At 39.3% G+C, this 17746-nt stretch overlaps 1 protein-coding gene across 1 annotated transcript in view; it reads right to left on the reverse strand.

The window, feature by feature from the left end:
• FASTK (Fas activated serine/threonine kinase) overlaps positions 1–17746 on the reverse strand; it is a 686027-nt gene that overhangs the window by 280921 nt on the left and 387360 nt on the right. The gene's annotated exons all lie outside the window — the stretch shown is intronic.

The following is a 17746-nucleotide window of genomic DNA, read 5'->3' on the forward strand; positions in this document are numbered from 1 at the left end:
AACAAATGTAAATATTAGACAAAGATAACCAAATCATAAATCATAATAATCACAAAATGCAGTTTTTTAAGTGATGATTTTATTTAAGGAAAAAAACTATCCAAACCTACATGGCCCTATGTGAAAAAGTAATTGCCCCCTAAACCTAATAACTGGTTGTGCCACCCTTAACAGCAACTACTGCAATCAAGTGTTTGCGATAACTGGCAATGAGTCTTTCACATCGCTGTTGAGGAATTTTGGCCCACTCTTTGTAGAATTGTTTTAATTCAGCCATATTGGAGGGTTTCCGAGCATGAATCGCCTTTTTATGGTCATGCCACAGCATCTCAATTGGATTCAAGTCCAGACATTGACTAGGCCACTCCAAAACCTTCATTTTGTTTTTAAGCCATTCAGAGGTGGACTTGGTGTGTTTTGGATCATTGTCCAGCTGCAGAACCCAAGTCTGCTTCAGCTTGAGGTCACAAACTGATGGCCGGACATTCTCCTTCGGGATTTTTTGGTAGAGAGCAGAATTCATGGTTCCATCAATCACAGCAAGTCGTCCTGATCCAGAAGCAGCAAAGCAGCCCCACACCATCAAACTACCACCATCATGTTTGACTGTTGGCATGATGTTCTTTTTCTGAAATGCTGTGTTACTTTGATGCCAGATGTAACGGGATGCACACCTCCCAAAAAATTCAACTTTTGTTTTGTCAGTCCACAGTTTGGGGATCATCAAGATTTTTTTTGGCAAAAGTGAAACAAGCCTTTATGTTATTTTTGGTCAGCAGTGTTTTTCGCCTTGGAACTCTGCCATGCATGCCATTTTTGCCCAGTCTCTTTCTTATGGTTGAGTCATGAACACTGACCTTAACTGAGGCAAATGAGGCCTGCAGTTCTTTAGATGTTCCGAGTTCTTTTGTGACCTCTTGGATGAGTCGTTGCTGCACTTTTGGGGTAATTTTTGTACGCCAGCCACTCCTGGGAAGGTTCACCACTGTAAAACTTTCAAGACCGGAAAAACAAACTAGCGAAAACCACCGCTAATTCAAAAGCCAAGAACTCGACTCAGGCCAGTCCAAAACGTAAAAAACATGAAAAACAACAAATTTTATTAAGCCACTGTAAAAGCTTTTCGTTAGTACCTTGCACTAACTTCTTCAGACAAGCAAAACAATAAAAAATAAATAAAAAATTCATACACCGAGACTGTAATAATAGCAGGCTTTGAAACTGAAAGAAAAAAGCCCGATATTTTGATTATAAAACTGTATAAAGTAGATAAATATGTAAAATATATAACATAAAACAACATAAAATAACAAACATTGTATGAATTTTTTATTATGTTAATAGAGAATTGCAAATGCACCTTAGTTAGCTGTGATCTATACCTTTAAGGAGCTAAAGGGAGAGCAAGGGGCGTGGTTAAGTGTTTCAATGCTGGTATTTAAACTCACTTGTAATGGTGGGAATGTTTTGCTTGTCTGAAGAAGTTAGTGCAAGGTACTAACGAAAAGCTTTTACAGTGGCTTAATAAAATTTGTTGTTTTTCATGTTTTTTACGTTTTGGACTGGCCTGAGTCGAGTTCTTGGCTTTTGAATTAGCGGTGGTTTTCGCTAAAAGGTTCAACACTGTTCCATGTTTTCTTCATTTGTGAAGAACGTCTCACACCATGGTTTGCTGGAGTCCCAAAGCTTTAGAAATGGCTTTGTAACCTTTTCCAGACCGATAGATGTCAATTACTTTGTTTCTCATCTGTTCTGGAATTTCTTTAGATCGCGGCATGATGTCTTCCTTTTTGGGACCGTTTGGCCTACTTCACTTTGTCTGACAGGTTCTACTTAAGTGATCTCTTGATTCAACAACGTCTGAGAGTAATCAGGCCTAGGTGTGGCTAGTGAAATTGAACTCAGCTTTCCCAAAAATGTGATTAACCACAGTTACTTCATGATTTAACAAGGGGGGCAGTTACTTTTTCACATAGGGCCACATATGTTTGGATATTTTTTTCCTTAAATACAATCATCACTTAAAAACTGCATTTTGTGTTTACTTGGGTTATCTTTGTCTAATATTTAAATTTGTTTGATGATCTGAAACACTTAAGTGTGACAAACATGCAAAAAAATAAGAAATCAGGAAGGGGGCAAATACTTTCTCATTGTACTGTAGATGTGATCTCTGAATAAGTACTTTTCAAATAATGCTCCAACTTTTCATTGCCTCCTCTAGATCTTTTTTTCAGATTTATAATTACCTAGAAATGTCCCTTTTGATGGCTCCAGTTTTCTTAGGTTCCAAAGTAAAAGATACAGTGAACAAGTAGGAAAGACGTTGTCTACAGTAGGAGTCTGATTTCCCACCTCCCAAAGGACCTTTGTCAGGAACCAGAATGGGGGAAATGAGACTTGTTTCAAATCACAACAGTTTTTCCAATATACTTCTGGCGAGTCTCTTGCAGGCCTTGACTGGGCCTCCCTTTAAGCCAGCTGCTGCCACAGATTTCAAACTGTTATCTTGGAAGACAGTTTTTGGTGGCCATTACTTCTGCAAGGCATGTTTCAGAACTCCAAGTTTTGTCTTGTATACTTCCTTATCTTATTTTTCAAAAGGACAGGGTGTCGTCTCACAGTAACAATCCTTCTTTCCTACCTAAAGTGGCCTTTGAGTTGAACGTGAATCAGCCAGGCTATTTACCCATTTTCTTTCCCATCTTCAATAACAAAGGGAACTCTTACTCCATTGTTTGTATGTTCACTGTCAGCTGAGATTTTATTTTGACTGAAGTAAAGCATTCAGAAGGTCAATACAGCTTTGTGACTCCTCCAATACATCACTAGGCAAACCTGTTTTGAAGGTGACCTTCTCCAGATGGTTTTCTGATTGTATTTCCTTTGATTACTCATTGAAAGAAATCCCTTTACCTAGTAGGCCTACAGTTCATTCCACAAGAACAGTTGCTACTCTAACAGCCTTTTTGCTCAGGCCTCTTTAGAAAATGTTTGCGCAGCAGCAACTAGGTCTAGCACTCATACCTTTGTAAGTCATTACAAATTAGATATACAGTTCAGATACATATGTACATTAACCTCCACCATTCTGTGGAATGTTCTTTCTTGATGCCACCCTTGTTTAACTGACTGGGAACTTTGTCCCACAGGTTAAGGATGATGGAAAAGATTATCAGATAAATTTATGTACTTACCATAATACTACTATAATACTAGATATGTGTTGTCTTCTTTCGCTTCTATCAACCATCTCTCCTGCCAGTCCCCTTTTCCAAATTGTCATCTTTTTGAGCTACTGTGCAAACCAGCCTGAAACCCATCTTTGGGGCTACTCATTCCCCTGCTTCCTTTCTGCCCCAACAGCATTTGGGTCCATCCTTTGTGGTAGTGTGCATATGTTTTTATTTTTATCTATTATTGTCATTCCCAAAAGTGTCTCAAGCCTTGTCGACTACAGCTTTGGAAGGAGGTAATCACTGTTTGTACTATCTGTATGGAAAAACCCACAGCCCTGACCGAACCTGAGAACCACCTCCTTTCCAGCCAAATACTGCCTTAAGAATCTACCTCTTCAGCTATATGAGGTAACTATAGTTTGTACCATCTGTATGGAACATCCGACAGCCCTGACCGAACATGAGAACCATCTCCTTTCCAGCCAAACACTGCCTCAAGTATCTACCTTCTAAGCTCTATGCATATCACACTAGTAAGATTTTTGCTTAATCTTGATTGTGTAATGTAATAATGGTTTCCACTGCACATCACCAAAGACCTGTACCACCCCTCCCCCAAGTTTTATCGGTATATATCCACAGTGTCCGAGTCTGCTCTCCTTACTTTTTTTTCTTTTTCTCTTTTGTTCCCCTACTTATACACCCAACTTTTCCCTCTCCTCTTGCAGTCTCTCTCTGTCATCTGTCCTCCCTCATGTTTTACTGATATTTATTCACATAGTTTTTAACCTGCTCTCCTCCACTATGTTCATTATGATCTTCTGCTTGTTCACCCAACGTTTCCTCTCCACTTGCCGTATATCTGTCCCCCCCCCCCCTCCCAATTTTTGTTTTTGCTCCGGTGATATGCTTTATCCTATTTCTACCTAGCTCTACTTTTAAATTCTCTGTTCGCTCTTTCTGAACTCATCCCCCCTCTTATACTATACCCTCACCTTCTGTAACTCTGTACCCCCTCCAATCCAACTCTAGTGCTTTATGTAATTTTTATTTCCCTGTTCCAAACTAACTTCTTATTGCTTTTAAGTATCCTTTGCTCTGTGCACTAGATCTCCCCCATCGACTCCTACTATTCCTGACTCCCTATGCCATTATCTTTTCTTGCAAGCAGTTAAAATCACTCACTGTTTCTCCGATTGTTTTTTGCTGACTTTCCGGTGCTCTGAGACCTGGTCCAACAGCTGTCCGTGTATCATTACACTTTTTCTTGCAGGATCTTCCTGCGACCACAGATAATTTTTCTACTTCCTCTCTTCTCCCAGCATGTACTGTGCTGCTTAAATCTTTTCACTGGCTTTTCGATCCTTCTCTTTCCCCTGCATCCTTGCTGCCCCAACAGCATTCAGGTCCATTCTTTATGGTGGTGTGGATATCTTTTTTTTACTTTTATGTATTATTGCTACTCCCAAAAGTGTCTCAAGCCTTGTCGACTACAGCTTTGGAAGGTAAATGTTTAATGTTTCTCTGCTGACTAAAGAGCTGTAACTTAGTTCAATAGTTGTAATACTCTGCAGTTCATTATTAATGTACAACCCTGATGCCAAAAAGCCATATCAAAGTTTTACTGATGGCGCAGTGGTGCAGCAATAGCTTTGTCGCCTCACAGTAAGAGGTTCTCCAGCTCGATTCTCAGCTGGGGTGACTTCTGTGCAGAGTCTGCATGTCCTCCCTGCATTCGTGTGGGTTTCCTCTGGTTTCCTCCCACATTACAAAGACATGCGTCTGGAGCATACCTCCCCGGGCCTCCACTGAAATTTGTCTTCGTTCCAAGTAGGACTTTCCCAGTACACAAATATTAAATACATAAATAAATAAATAAACTGACCATAAGTTACAATGCAAGCGGTAATACTGCTCCTAAATGCACAGTGACCAGTTCATTGTTTGCACCTTTGTATTTTTTGCACTCCTATATATCCTTGGTCGTCTTGTTACACTGTTTTTATTACATATCCTACGTTTTGGACTGCAGCATGCTTGTTTTCCTGTTGGTACCCAATTTGAATTGAATAATGGTTGCTGAATGCCGTTAACCACGACTGCTACAACTTCTCGTACTTAAGGGTTAATGTATTACTACATGTGTACCTGCATATATGGGGGAAAAAGTTATGTATTGTTACATGATACAAACGATACTTTAAGTTGCATTTGTGTTTTTTCTTGTGTCTCCTTTGTTTCCTTCCACTGATAGGTCTCACTTATTATACTGCTGAGTATATCCCTAATTTGTTTGTGATTTTTTTCTCTATTGCTTTGTGCTTTACTCTTTACAGATAACTTGCTCACTAACCTCTGTCTTCAGCCTCAATAGTTTTCCTAATTTCCTTTCTACCTTTGATTGTTATAATGCTACCTTAGTTTAATCTATGCTGTATTCCCTTTCCAGGATGTAACTGCTATTTGTACCATCTGTGTGGAATATCCCATAGCCCTGACTGAACCCAAGAACCACCTCCTTTTCCAGCCAAACATTGCCTCAAGTATCTACCTCCTCAGCTCTATGTATGTCACACTACTAAGATATTTTCCTTAATCCTGTTTGTGTAATGTAATAGTGGTTTCCATTGCACATCACCAAAAACCTGTACCTCCTCGTGCTTTATCACTATATATCAATGTAGTGTCTGAGTCTGCTCTCCTTACTTTTTTCTTTTTCTCTTTTGTTCCCCCTACTTATATACTCAGCTTTTCCTCTCCTCTTGCATTCTCTGTCTTCTTTCCTCCCCTATGTTTCACTGCTATTTATTCACATAGTTTTAAGCCTGCTCTCCTCCATCACACTCATTATACTCTTCTGTTTGCTCACCCAACTTCTTCTCTCCACTTGCCATATATCTGTCTCCCACCCCTCACAATTTTTGTTTTTGCTCCAGTGACATGCTTTATTCTAGTTCTACCTACCTCTACTTTTAAATTCTCTGTCTGCTCTTCATAAACTCACCCCCCCCTCTTATACTATACCCGCACCTTCTGTAACTCTGTACTCCCCCCCCTCTAATCCAACTCTAGTGCTTTACATACTTTTTAATTTATTTCCCTGCTCCAAACTAAATTTCTTATTGTTTTCAAGTATCCTTTGTTCTGCGCACTAGACCCCCCCCCTCGACTCCTACTATTCCTGATTCCCTATGCTATTATCTTTTCTTGCAAGCAGTTAAAAATCACTCACTGTTTCTCCGATTGTATGTTGCTTACTTCCAGTGCTCTGAGACCTGGTTCAACCCACTCCGTTTGGGCTCTTTACACACTGACCACACCCCTTCACCTCCCATTCCCCCCCCAACAACCTCCAATCAACTAACACTACCTCTTAAACCCAAACAACCATTCATATTCTCCCACCTTTACTCTAAACCCACAGCCTTGCCACACTACATTTCTTCCAAAGCTATGCATTTCTAACAGTTTAATTCTTATTATCCTCACCACCTCCATCCTTTGCCTTACCTACACTGCTACCTCCTATCGGTATACCCTCCCACCAGGAATTCATACACCTACTTCTACCTACCTCTATTTTACCCCCCCTGCCTCACACACCTTGCCTATATCCCCCATTCCTTTTTCCTCATTCTAACACTATTACACACAAACTTAACATATTCTCCCTACCTACATTCCCCCTCAAAATGTGAACAAAACATTTCCACCAACATAATTTACCTACTTACCTCAGTCTACTCATTTCCACTTTCTTACTGTCAGGTGATATACACCCCAACCCTGGGCCTGATCCTAGCTCCTCTCTCACCTCACATCCCCAATCCTTTACCCCTTCACTATCCTTCTCACCTTCTCAGACTATAACACCTACATACACTATGAACCTATCCATCTTTTCCTAGAACATTTACAACATCATGAATAAAACCTCTCCCTTCTATGACTGGATCTTTTTAAACACCCCTGAGATCCTCTGTCTCTCTGAAACTTAGCTTAAACCTCATGTATCTGACTCAAATTCTTTCACCAGGTTACAACATCCTCCGCCAAAATTGGCTCAAGAAGAAAGGAGGTGGTGTTGCAATTCTCTACTCTAATCGGCTCGCTCTTCAACCTCTTGACATCTCTTCCTCTGACTTTCATCAAGGCGAAATCCTCATTGCTACTTGATAGTTAAATAAATACAAAAAATTAGCTATTGCCTCCATCTATATTCCCCCCTGGTGACAAAATCCACACCCTAGAACTCTTTCTCTCTTGGCTCTCACAGACTATTCCCTATGAAACTATCATAAGTTATGTCAACATCGACTGGAAGTCCCTTGACACTGATTCCCCAGTCACCTCCATCAACCTCTGACTTCTCCCAACTAATCTCTACCCCTACCTGCCTAAATAAAGCGCCAACTAGGGCTCCACTCTAGACTTATTACTCACCTCTGATCCGAATCTATATCACAACCCCTCCAAACTCCGCGATATCCGAAGCAATCATCCAACCTATATACTTTGACACTCGATCTTCAACTATACAAACCCCAGGAATATAAAGACTGTCATAATCTCTCTAACTTTAATCTAGAAACTTTCAATCACCAGCTCTCTTCACTCAACTGGTCCTTCCTCCACAATCTCCCCCTTGTGGAAGCTGTCCTGTCTTTCAATAAAATCTTCCTAGACACACTAAACTCCCAGGCTCCCATAAGGAAACTTAGAATCAAAACCATTTATGCCCCCTGGCTGACCCAAGCCACTCGAGCTCTCATGAATAAGTGAGAGAATTTGTGGGAAAGATGGATGAGATCTAAATCCCTTACTTATCTCCAAACCTAGAGAGAGCTCCGCAACATAACTATAAAAAAAAAAAAAAAAAAAAGTGACCCTTGATGAACAAAACTTCTTTCATAAACCACTCAACAACCTGCACACCGACACTCAGAAATTCTGGCACTCAGTCAACGAGCTGCTACATCCCGGTAGCCCATCCCCAACCAACCCATGCCCTAAATAGCTCTGCGTCTGATACTCCTTCCTTCCATAATACCTTTTTTATCGATACTACCCGCAACCTTACCAAAAATGACACTATCACCCATTACACATCCTCCTCTCCTTCTCCATCTTCCAACTTTTCTCTTAAACCCATCCCCACAGCCTGTACTAAATCACTTCTTAGTAAACTTGAACCATGCTCTACATCATTCAAGAATCTATCCACACAATTCTTGCCAATTCTGCTGCTTTTCCAATCTCCATCTTAGTAAACAGATTCATTAAAGAAAACGCCATGCCTAACATTTGGAAAAAAATTCTACGTCATTCCTCTACATAAAGGAGGTAACTCTACCGACCCCTCTAATTTCAGGCCAATTGCCATCTTATCTCCCCTATCAAAAATTTTAGAAAAATGCACTCACAAGCAGCTTCTTGAACACCTACTGCAAGAAAATCTTCTCACATCCACACAGCATGGTTTTCACCCTAAACACAGTGCTGCTACTGCTCTGACAGCCTTCATAAATACCACTGCAAATTCACGTGACAACAATAAGCTAGTCTCCTGCTCATTTCTTCATCTCTCTAAAGCCTTTGATGCTGTTTCCTACAGACTACTTCTATCCAAACTAGCTTCCCTTAACCTCCCTAACTCTACACTATCCTGGTTTTCCAGCTACCTCTCCAACAGATACCAAGCAGTGAAATGGCAATCATGTATCTCTCCCTCCCTACCTGTTCAAACAGGAGTACCCCAAGGTTCCATCCTGGGACCCCTACTGTTTGTCTATCAACGACCTCCACTCTTCTTGCCCACTCTATCACCATTCAGTATGCCAATGACTCAACTATTATCTCCCATTCAGAAAACATCATCTTCACACACTCATCCAACAGTCCCTTCACGCAGTAGAAACATGGCTCACCTCCAACCTATAATTAACTCAAAGAAAAACAAACTTTTTATTCCTACCTACAACTCTCCGGCATCACAAAGCCACCTTTACTGTCTTCTCCTTGAACAACACACTCATCTCTACTAAACCTCACACTAAACTTCTAGGAGTTATCATCAACGACCAACTTAAGCCCGATTTCCATACTCAACACTGCATTAAAAAGACACATCAAAAGCTAGATGTGTTATACAGACATAAAAAATTCCTCTCAAATGCTTCAAGACTCTCTCTGGCACAAGCTTTTCTACTTTCCTCACTACTGTATGTAGCCCCTATATTCACAAATGTCCAATCCAATCTTCTGTCTAAACTAGAAAGTACAGTTTTGTACCTACCATAAATGTAGATGTCTGATAGGTATGCATCTGCAGTCATCACATATGGGTTGTCCTGCCTCAGGCAGCCCTTCGGTCGGCCGGATTCCAAAGTCTGGGTCCGGCGTCGCCCCTTCCCCGACGTCACAGCGCCTGGGGTATAAAAGCGTCAGCCGACGCCATCTTCCTCAGTTTTTCTTGCCCCAGATGCCAGGTGCCCTCTAGGAAGGCTAAATTTGGAGAAATGCAATAAAAATCCAAACATTTGCAAAAATATATATATATATATATATATATATAAATATGTAAAAACAAATACACCATAATAGATCCCCCCAGCTAGCTAATAGAGGGGTAAGCACCCTAGGAATACCACAGAGGGGAAGGAGGGAGGGTAAACCTGACTGCAGATGCATACCTATCGGACATCTACATTTATGGTAGGTACAAAACTGTACTATGTCCTTCAAGGATGCATCTGCAGTCATCACATATGGGTAAAATACCATAGCCAATCTGGGGGTGGAGGAACTAGGAAAAGGATGGTGTAGCTAAGATACCCTGCAGGACAGCCGTAGCAAAGCCTGCTCTGGACCTGGAATATAAAGGTAAATTGTAATGCTTGGCAAATGTATGCACGGAGCTCCATATGGCAGCTTCTAAAATGTCCTTTGTAGCCACCCCTCTTAAGAAGTCTGTGGAGGTGGCTGTGGCTCTCGTAGAATGAGGTCTAATGTTAGCTGGTACAGACTTTCCATGACATGAGTAACAAAAGCGAATGCAATTTCCTATCCATTTTGAAATAGTCTGTTTGGAAATTGCCTTTCCTTGAGTACCAGCAGCATATGCTACCAGCAGCTGGTCAGTTTTTCTGAAACCTTTAGTTCTGTCCAAGTAGTAGCGCAACTGTCTGTGAATGTCCAGGGTGTGCAGAAGTTTCTCTCCTTTGTTTTGTGGATTTGGGAAGAAGGTAGGCAAGTGAATGGCTTGATTCAATGAAACCCTGGATACCACCTTTGGCATAAAAGTAGGATTAGTTCTTAATGAAACTCTGTCCTGGTGAAAAATAATAAATGGCTGAACTGCCATCAGGGCCTGCAATTCCGAAACCCTTCTTGCTGAGGTTATTGCCAGAAGGAAGGCAGTCTCCCATAAAAGGTACTGTAGATCTGCATTTGCTGCTGGTTCAAATGGAGGCAGTGTTAGTTTTTCCAACACGTAGTTAAGGTCCCAAGCAGGTAGAGGTGGTTTTCGAGGAGGTTTGATGTTTTTGATTCCTCTTAGAAACTGTCTTAGGAGAGGATGAGAAAAGACAGGTGGGTCAGTATTGTACTCTGCTGAAATTGCTGAAGCATGAATCTTAATAGAAGAGTAAGACAGACCATTGTGAAACATTTCTGTCAAATATTCCAGGATATGTGCCATGTTCATCACTTTCGCATCTAGGCCCTTTGTGGTGTTCCAGATGAGAAATCTTTTCCATTTTGCTGAATATGCCTTTCTTGTGGAAGGGCGGTGAGCTTCCATAATAATATCCTTCACTCTCTGGGATAGTTTATCCTGAGGAGGAGTCAAGGTATTCTCCACGCTGTTAGTTGCAATGTTTTCAGGTTGGAATGTAGAGTTTTGTATCTGTGCTGTGTCAGAAGGAGTGGCCATAGAGGTAGAGGCCATGGTTTCGTACGTGACATGCTCCTTAGCAGTGGGTACCAGTGCTGTCTTGGCCAGTCTGGAGCTATCAGAATCACTTTTGGCTGCTCTGCCCTGATCTTCAGTAACACCTTGGTCATTAATGGGATAGGCGGAAATGCATACACTGTCAGATTTCTCCAGCTGAAAGAGAGGGCGTCCACTTTCCATGCTTGTGGGTGGTATGTCCTTGAGCAGAATTTCTTCAGTTGATGATTGTGGGGGGAAGCAAATAGATCTATGTCCGGGCTCCCCCAAGATTGTGTTATCTGTTGGAAGATGCCTGGGTGCAGCATCCATTTGTGCGCATCCATGATATTTCTGCTTAAGCTGTCCGCCAGTGTATTGTCTTTCCCTGGCACAAACTGAGCTTGTAGCTGTATATTGAGTTTCAAGGAAAGATCCCATAGATTCATTGCCAGTCTGCAAAGAGGGTAGGAATGGGTACCTCCTTGCTTGTTTATGTACCACATAACTGTGGTATTGTCTGTCCTTATTAGTAGGTGGCCTTGATGGAGAAAGAGTTTGAAGGCCTCGATTGCATGTATCACTGCTAGCATTTCTTTTTGATTTATGTGCATGCGTAGCTCCTTTCGTGACCATTGTCCTTGGATACCTCTGCCCTCCATGTGTGCTCCCCAACCTAGGTCTGAGGCGTCCGTTGTAATAGTTTGGGAGGTTTTTGGCTTTGTGAAGGGCAACCCTCTGTTGGACTGGCTGGCCTGAGCCCACCACAGAAATTCCTTGTGAAGGCATGGAATGAGTGGGATTAAAGTTTCCAAACTGTGACTGTGCTGAGTCCATAAACTCCTTAGGTACCACTGTAGTTTTCTCATATGTAGCCTTGCTTGTGGAACCAAAAGAATACAGGATGCCATGTAACCCAGGGCCTGCAGGATTTTCCTTGCAGTCATCTGAGTTTGTCTTGTCAGATTCTTGAAGTAATCCGGTAGCTGACTGTTTTTCTTCTGTGAGATAAGCCATTTGGGTGGTTGTATCTAGATCCGCACCCAGAAAGGTTATTCTTTGGGATGGAACAAGTCTTGATTTGTGCATGTTGATTGTATATCCCAAGGCCTGTAGAAGATTGATGGCATAATTTAAATCCTTTATCAAAGTTTGTTGGTTGTCCGCTTGTATAAGGCAGTCGTCCAGATATGGGTAAATTTGAATCCCCTGAAGTCTGCAGTGTGCTATTACTGATGCCAGGCATTTCGTGAACACTCTGGGCACAGTAGATAAGTCAAAGGGCAATGCTGAGAATTGATAATGCTCTGACTCTGCAAGAAATCTGAGGTGTCTTCTGCAACTTTGTCCGATAGGGACATGCAGGTATGCCTCCTTGAGGTCTAGAGTCACCAGCCAAGACCCCTTGCCCAGCATGGGAAGGAGTTGCTGTAGAGCCAGCATTTTGAATTTTGGCACAATGAGATAAGTATTCAGTGCAGACAAGTCGAGAATTGGTCTCCATTGATGCTCTTTTCTTGGAACAAGGAATAGCCTGGAGTAAAATCCTTGGCCTTGTTCTGAAATAGGAACTTTTTCTATGGCTTTCATTTTTAGTAAGTTCGAGATTTGCTTCAAAGCCTCTGCCCTTTGATTTGGTGGCAGACCTGGCATGCCTTTTCTTTTTGGCAATGTGTGGAAATGGAACCTGTATCCATTGTCTATTATTTGGAGTGTCCATTTGTCTCTTGTAATGCTGTGCCAATTTTTTGAGAATAAAGAAAGCTTTCTGCCCAAAGGTGCTTCTAATTGAGCCCTGGTTGGCGGAGTCAAAGCAAAGTCATTGAGATTGTCCTTGTGCAGCAGTTGCAGGTCCTGAACTGCCTGTCTGGATTGGAGGTTGCCATTGACGGCCTCTGTAGGAGCCCCTAGCTTGCCCTCTACCTCTGGCACGCCTGTTCCTGCTCCTTTGAAATCTTTCTGTGTCCGGAAAGGACCAATTCTTGGAAGGCCAATTTCTGCTGAATCTAGGCGGTTGGACTTGAAGAAAATCCTTAACTGTTTGTACAGATTTTGCCTTTTCCTCAAATTTCTTTAGGACTTCTTGAGCAGTGGAACCAAATAACTTCTGCTTTTCCAGTGGAGCATCCAAAAGCTTAGCTTTAACATGGTCTGGCAGAGATTGTTCCTTCAGCCAAGCATGCCTACGTATGACCACACCTGTCATTGCTGACCTACATGAAGCTTCCAATGCATCATAGCCACACTGTAAGAAATGGTTGTTAACTTGCTGGGAGTTATGTACCAGATCCTGAAGGGATTTACGGTCAAGGGGTTCAGTAGAAGACAATTTCTTATGCATTTCTTCTAACAAATACTCTTGATACTGTATCATATGAAATTAACCAAGAAACATACAAAATAGCAAGTAAACCTAGAATGGCAACAAGATGACTGTGTACCCAAGAAGAACGCTGCTCAAAAGTTGATGATCCAACAGTTTAATAACTCCAAATACACACGAAGCACAGAGTCTCCACATAAATCCACAAACAGTTATGGTTTCCACAAACAGTGATGGTTAAGCGCTTTCATCTGCTTACGACAGATTTCATCAGAACCATGAATACCTCTAAGTAAATCTTTATAAAGTGTCTTAGGCGCCAAAATTAATGAGTTAATAAGTAATTGATTAACCATAATACACAGCTTAACTACACACAGAATAAAACATTAGTTACTAAAATTTTGTTAATAAGATATACATGCTGTAAAGTTTTGCTAAAAAGCAACTACATAGTGCAAACTACAATCATAAAAATGATGAAAATGAAAATACATATAGGCTGTAATAACAGTGTATGACTGAGCAATTACTCTCTAATAACCTAATCAATGAACCTTGAGTATTTAAACAGAAATACTAAGAATAACAGCAGCGGATACAAGTATTAATTAAATATATATTATAAAAATGAAATGAAATACTAGACAGGATACACTAAACATATAAATATAGTGAATATACTATAAATATACTATAAAAATGTTAAAAATATAAGGTATATCATATATGTGAGTAATGTATAATATATAATGATGTATAATATATAATGTAAACAGTGTAATAAATAAATAAATACGTAATGTATAAATATATAAATATATATATATATATAGCGTATAGTTAATAAAAAGTGTATAATTGTATATAATTGATAGAAATTGTATAGAATTTACGTATAGTGTTATCTGTATACATGTATATATAAATGAATAAATATAAAAATAAGAATATATGAAGAAAGTATAAAAATGTGAAAATGTATATGTATATGTATATAAAGTTGGATGTTAGATGTGAAAAGTTGGGACAGAAATTCAACTGTCCAAAATCAGGAAGGGTTTAATGCTGATATGATCATTTAGACCGGGTTTGGTCGTGGCATCACATAATATTTGCCATTTGCTTTCTAAAAGTGCTAAATGACATTTCCAATTGCCTACTATAGAAAAGTGGTCAATAAGGTCTATAATACTGAAAAGAAAAGAATGTTCAATACCCTTATCTAGAATATGTCTACTTAAAGCATTATTAGGGTCCTGCTTCCTTATTCTATATGTATGTTCATATATTCTAGTCTTGATTTTCCTTTCCGTTTTTCTTATATAATAGGCGTCACACACTACACAAGTGGCAATATAAACTATTCTAGATGTATTGCAATTCCCCCCCTGACTATATAAATTATTGGCTGTAATATTTTTCAACTTTACAACCTTAGTTTCATTGATGAACTTACATTGCTTACATGTGCCACATTTCCTAGTGTATTTAGTTCTTGCAACCTCTCTATGATAATCCTTTCTCATTTCTAACATCCTTTTAATATTTTGTGAGGTTTTATATACAAATTTGGGTTTATGTCCGACAATATTACAAATTTCATCAGAAGTTTTGAAAAGATTCCAATGTTTCAACAAAATCTCTTTCAAAACATCTATATATGGACTATACGTGAGTACACAAATACAACCTCCTTGTATTTTATTCTTCTCCTTTGTAATAAAGGGTCTTCCCAATAAAGGGGGGTATTTATTACCCCATTCTTTCATAACATAACCCTTAATGGGTTTAATCAAATCATCAGGGTACCCTCTGTTGGAAAACATTTTGTGTATAGTGTTTAACTCACTTTCCATATTCTCCCCATTGGATGACATTCGGGCAGCACGTATACATTGACCCTTAAAAACATTTTTAAAAATATGTGGAGGGTGACAACTATCGTAAAATAAATAGTCATTCGAAAATGTTTTTTTCCTAAAAATCTTGGACTGAAATTCGGTTTCAGTAGAATAAACATATGTGTCTAAGTATGGAATACCTTCAGACTCCACATTATATGTAAATTTTAAGAAGTCAGTTGTACTACTTAAGTATTCCATAAATTCATGTATCAAATGAACCGGTCCGTTCCAAAGGACAAATAAATCGTCCAAGTACCTAGTGTAGTGTGCTATATACTTGTAATATTCACTGGGAAAAATAAATAACGATTCCCATTCAAGCATCACCAAGTTTGCAAAAACTGGGGCACATGACGCCCCCATAGCTACCCCACTGCTTTGCCTGAACAGTTCCCCCTGAAATTGAAGGTAGTTATGGTCGAGGACCAAGCCCATCATGTCTACTATCAAATTTATTCTCTCAAAACTCAAACCTGAAAATCTCTTTAAACTATTGAAAAAATAATCTAATCCTTTCTCCCTAGGAATGCTGGAGAAAAGGTCGACAACATCAATAGTTATGAAGGTCAACTCTTTGTGCCAAATCATGGGGGTCAGTTTACTCAAAAAATTCCAGGAGTCTTTGGTGAGATGTTCAACATTGTTGTACACATGTTTGGTCCATCTATCTATAGTAACCCCTAAATTATAAGTTTTTGACTTAGAACCTGAAATTTTTGGTCTAAAAGGGGGTTTATTGATATTTTTGTGAATTTTAGGTATCCCTATAATTGAAGCCATCTTAGGAAATTCCACTCTGATAAATTCATAGGTTTCGTTAGTAATCCTATTGTCAAGCAGGAATTCCTCGATGGCAAGATCTATACGTTTGTAACCAATATTCACCTGATTAAGGGATACCTCTTCATAATTGCCAGATTGATGTAAAATATTCATGATTTCTAGATTATAATTAGCAGTGTTGTACAACACAATCCCACCCCCTTTATCCGGCTTCATGACCCTAAGGTCTTTATTGTCAATAACTTTGTTCAGACATTCCCTTTCTAACTTAGTTAAATTGTCCTGATAGCCTGAAGGGGATTGTTGTATATTCCTTTTAATTCGTTTTTAAACTAATACATGTCATGTGCAACAAGTTTTTCATATTGAGCTACTATAGGATGATATCCTGGAACATAAGCACTTTTCTTCCTCAATTGTTCAACCAGATTACACTCATGTTGTACACTTGTGGCATGTTTATCTGTATCCTTATATTGTATGGCCATGTTCATTCTCCTACAAAAAAGTTTGGTCTCCTTAAGAGTATCAAATATATTGAACTTCGATGTAGGTATAAACTTCATACCCTTACAAAATAAAGTACAAAATTCATCTGATACAAGTGTGTCGGTATAATTATATACCTTCAGACCTTTATAAGAATATGCACCTATAATGTTGTGTTCGGATGTAACACCATTACACAATGTAAGGTCCTCAATAATAGGTTGAAGGTCGCTGACCACCTTACAATTGGGATCTACCAACGGGGTATTGTCCTGATCTAAAACCTCCTTCTGTAAGTTTTGGGTGCTGGATGGTACCGTCCCCCTTGAAAATTTTCATCATCATCAATTAACCAAGAATCTTTCCGTCCCCTCTCAACTTTCTCATATCCCTTATTAAAACGTGTTCCATATTTTCTACTCTGAGGCCATATATAAGCTCTCTGTTGTTTATACAGCATCATATCCCTATCTATCTTGCTATTCTTTCTGTTAAAAATAATAGACGCCTTGTTTTCCACTGAACTGAATTTTTATGGTATAAGTCATACCATTGTTCAAAGCACTTATCTTGTAATATCTCTTCATTAAGTTGATCAATTTCATTAGTTATATGCATCATTTTTTCTTCATTGCATTTAATGAGTTTTTCCATAAACATAAGACCAAATTGGTCAAACATTTTGTTAAATTCAAGCATAATATTTTCTGTGTACTCTAAACCTAAGGGTAATTTAAAAAATCTTAACCCTTTCGGTGTAATGCCCAAAGTAATACATTGTTTTAAATAAGCGTTGTCAATTTTTATGCTTTTTGCCTGTAAAAGCTTCTTGCCTAATGTGTAAATCTTCTGCTTTACACCACCTTCATCATATTTAGTATTAATTCTGTAGGAATCATGCCCACATTCATTGAATTTAAAAACAACATCCTGTTAATAAAATTACCAATATTAGAATATTTAAAACAATTATCATCATCAACAGAACTGTTTTTCTTTTTGTTCTGTGCATTTAATGTGTCCATAGGACTTGATCTAACTTTTTTGTTGTAATCATTCTTTACAGTACCTTTCTGTGTCATGTGGCGTGCGGCAGCCATTGAATAGGTTTCAACAACTTCTTTCTTTTTGTTTT

Source organism: Protopterus annectens, chromosome 3.part1 (genome assembly GCF_019279795.1).
Source record: "Protopterus annectens isolate FY-2018-M chromosome 3.part1, PAN1.0, whole genome shotgun sequence".
Classification (NCBI taxonomy): Eukaryota; Metazoa; Chordata; order Ceratodontiformes; family Protopteridae; genus Protopterus; species Protopterus annectens.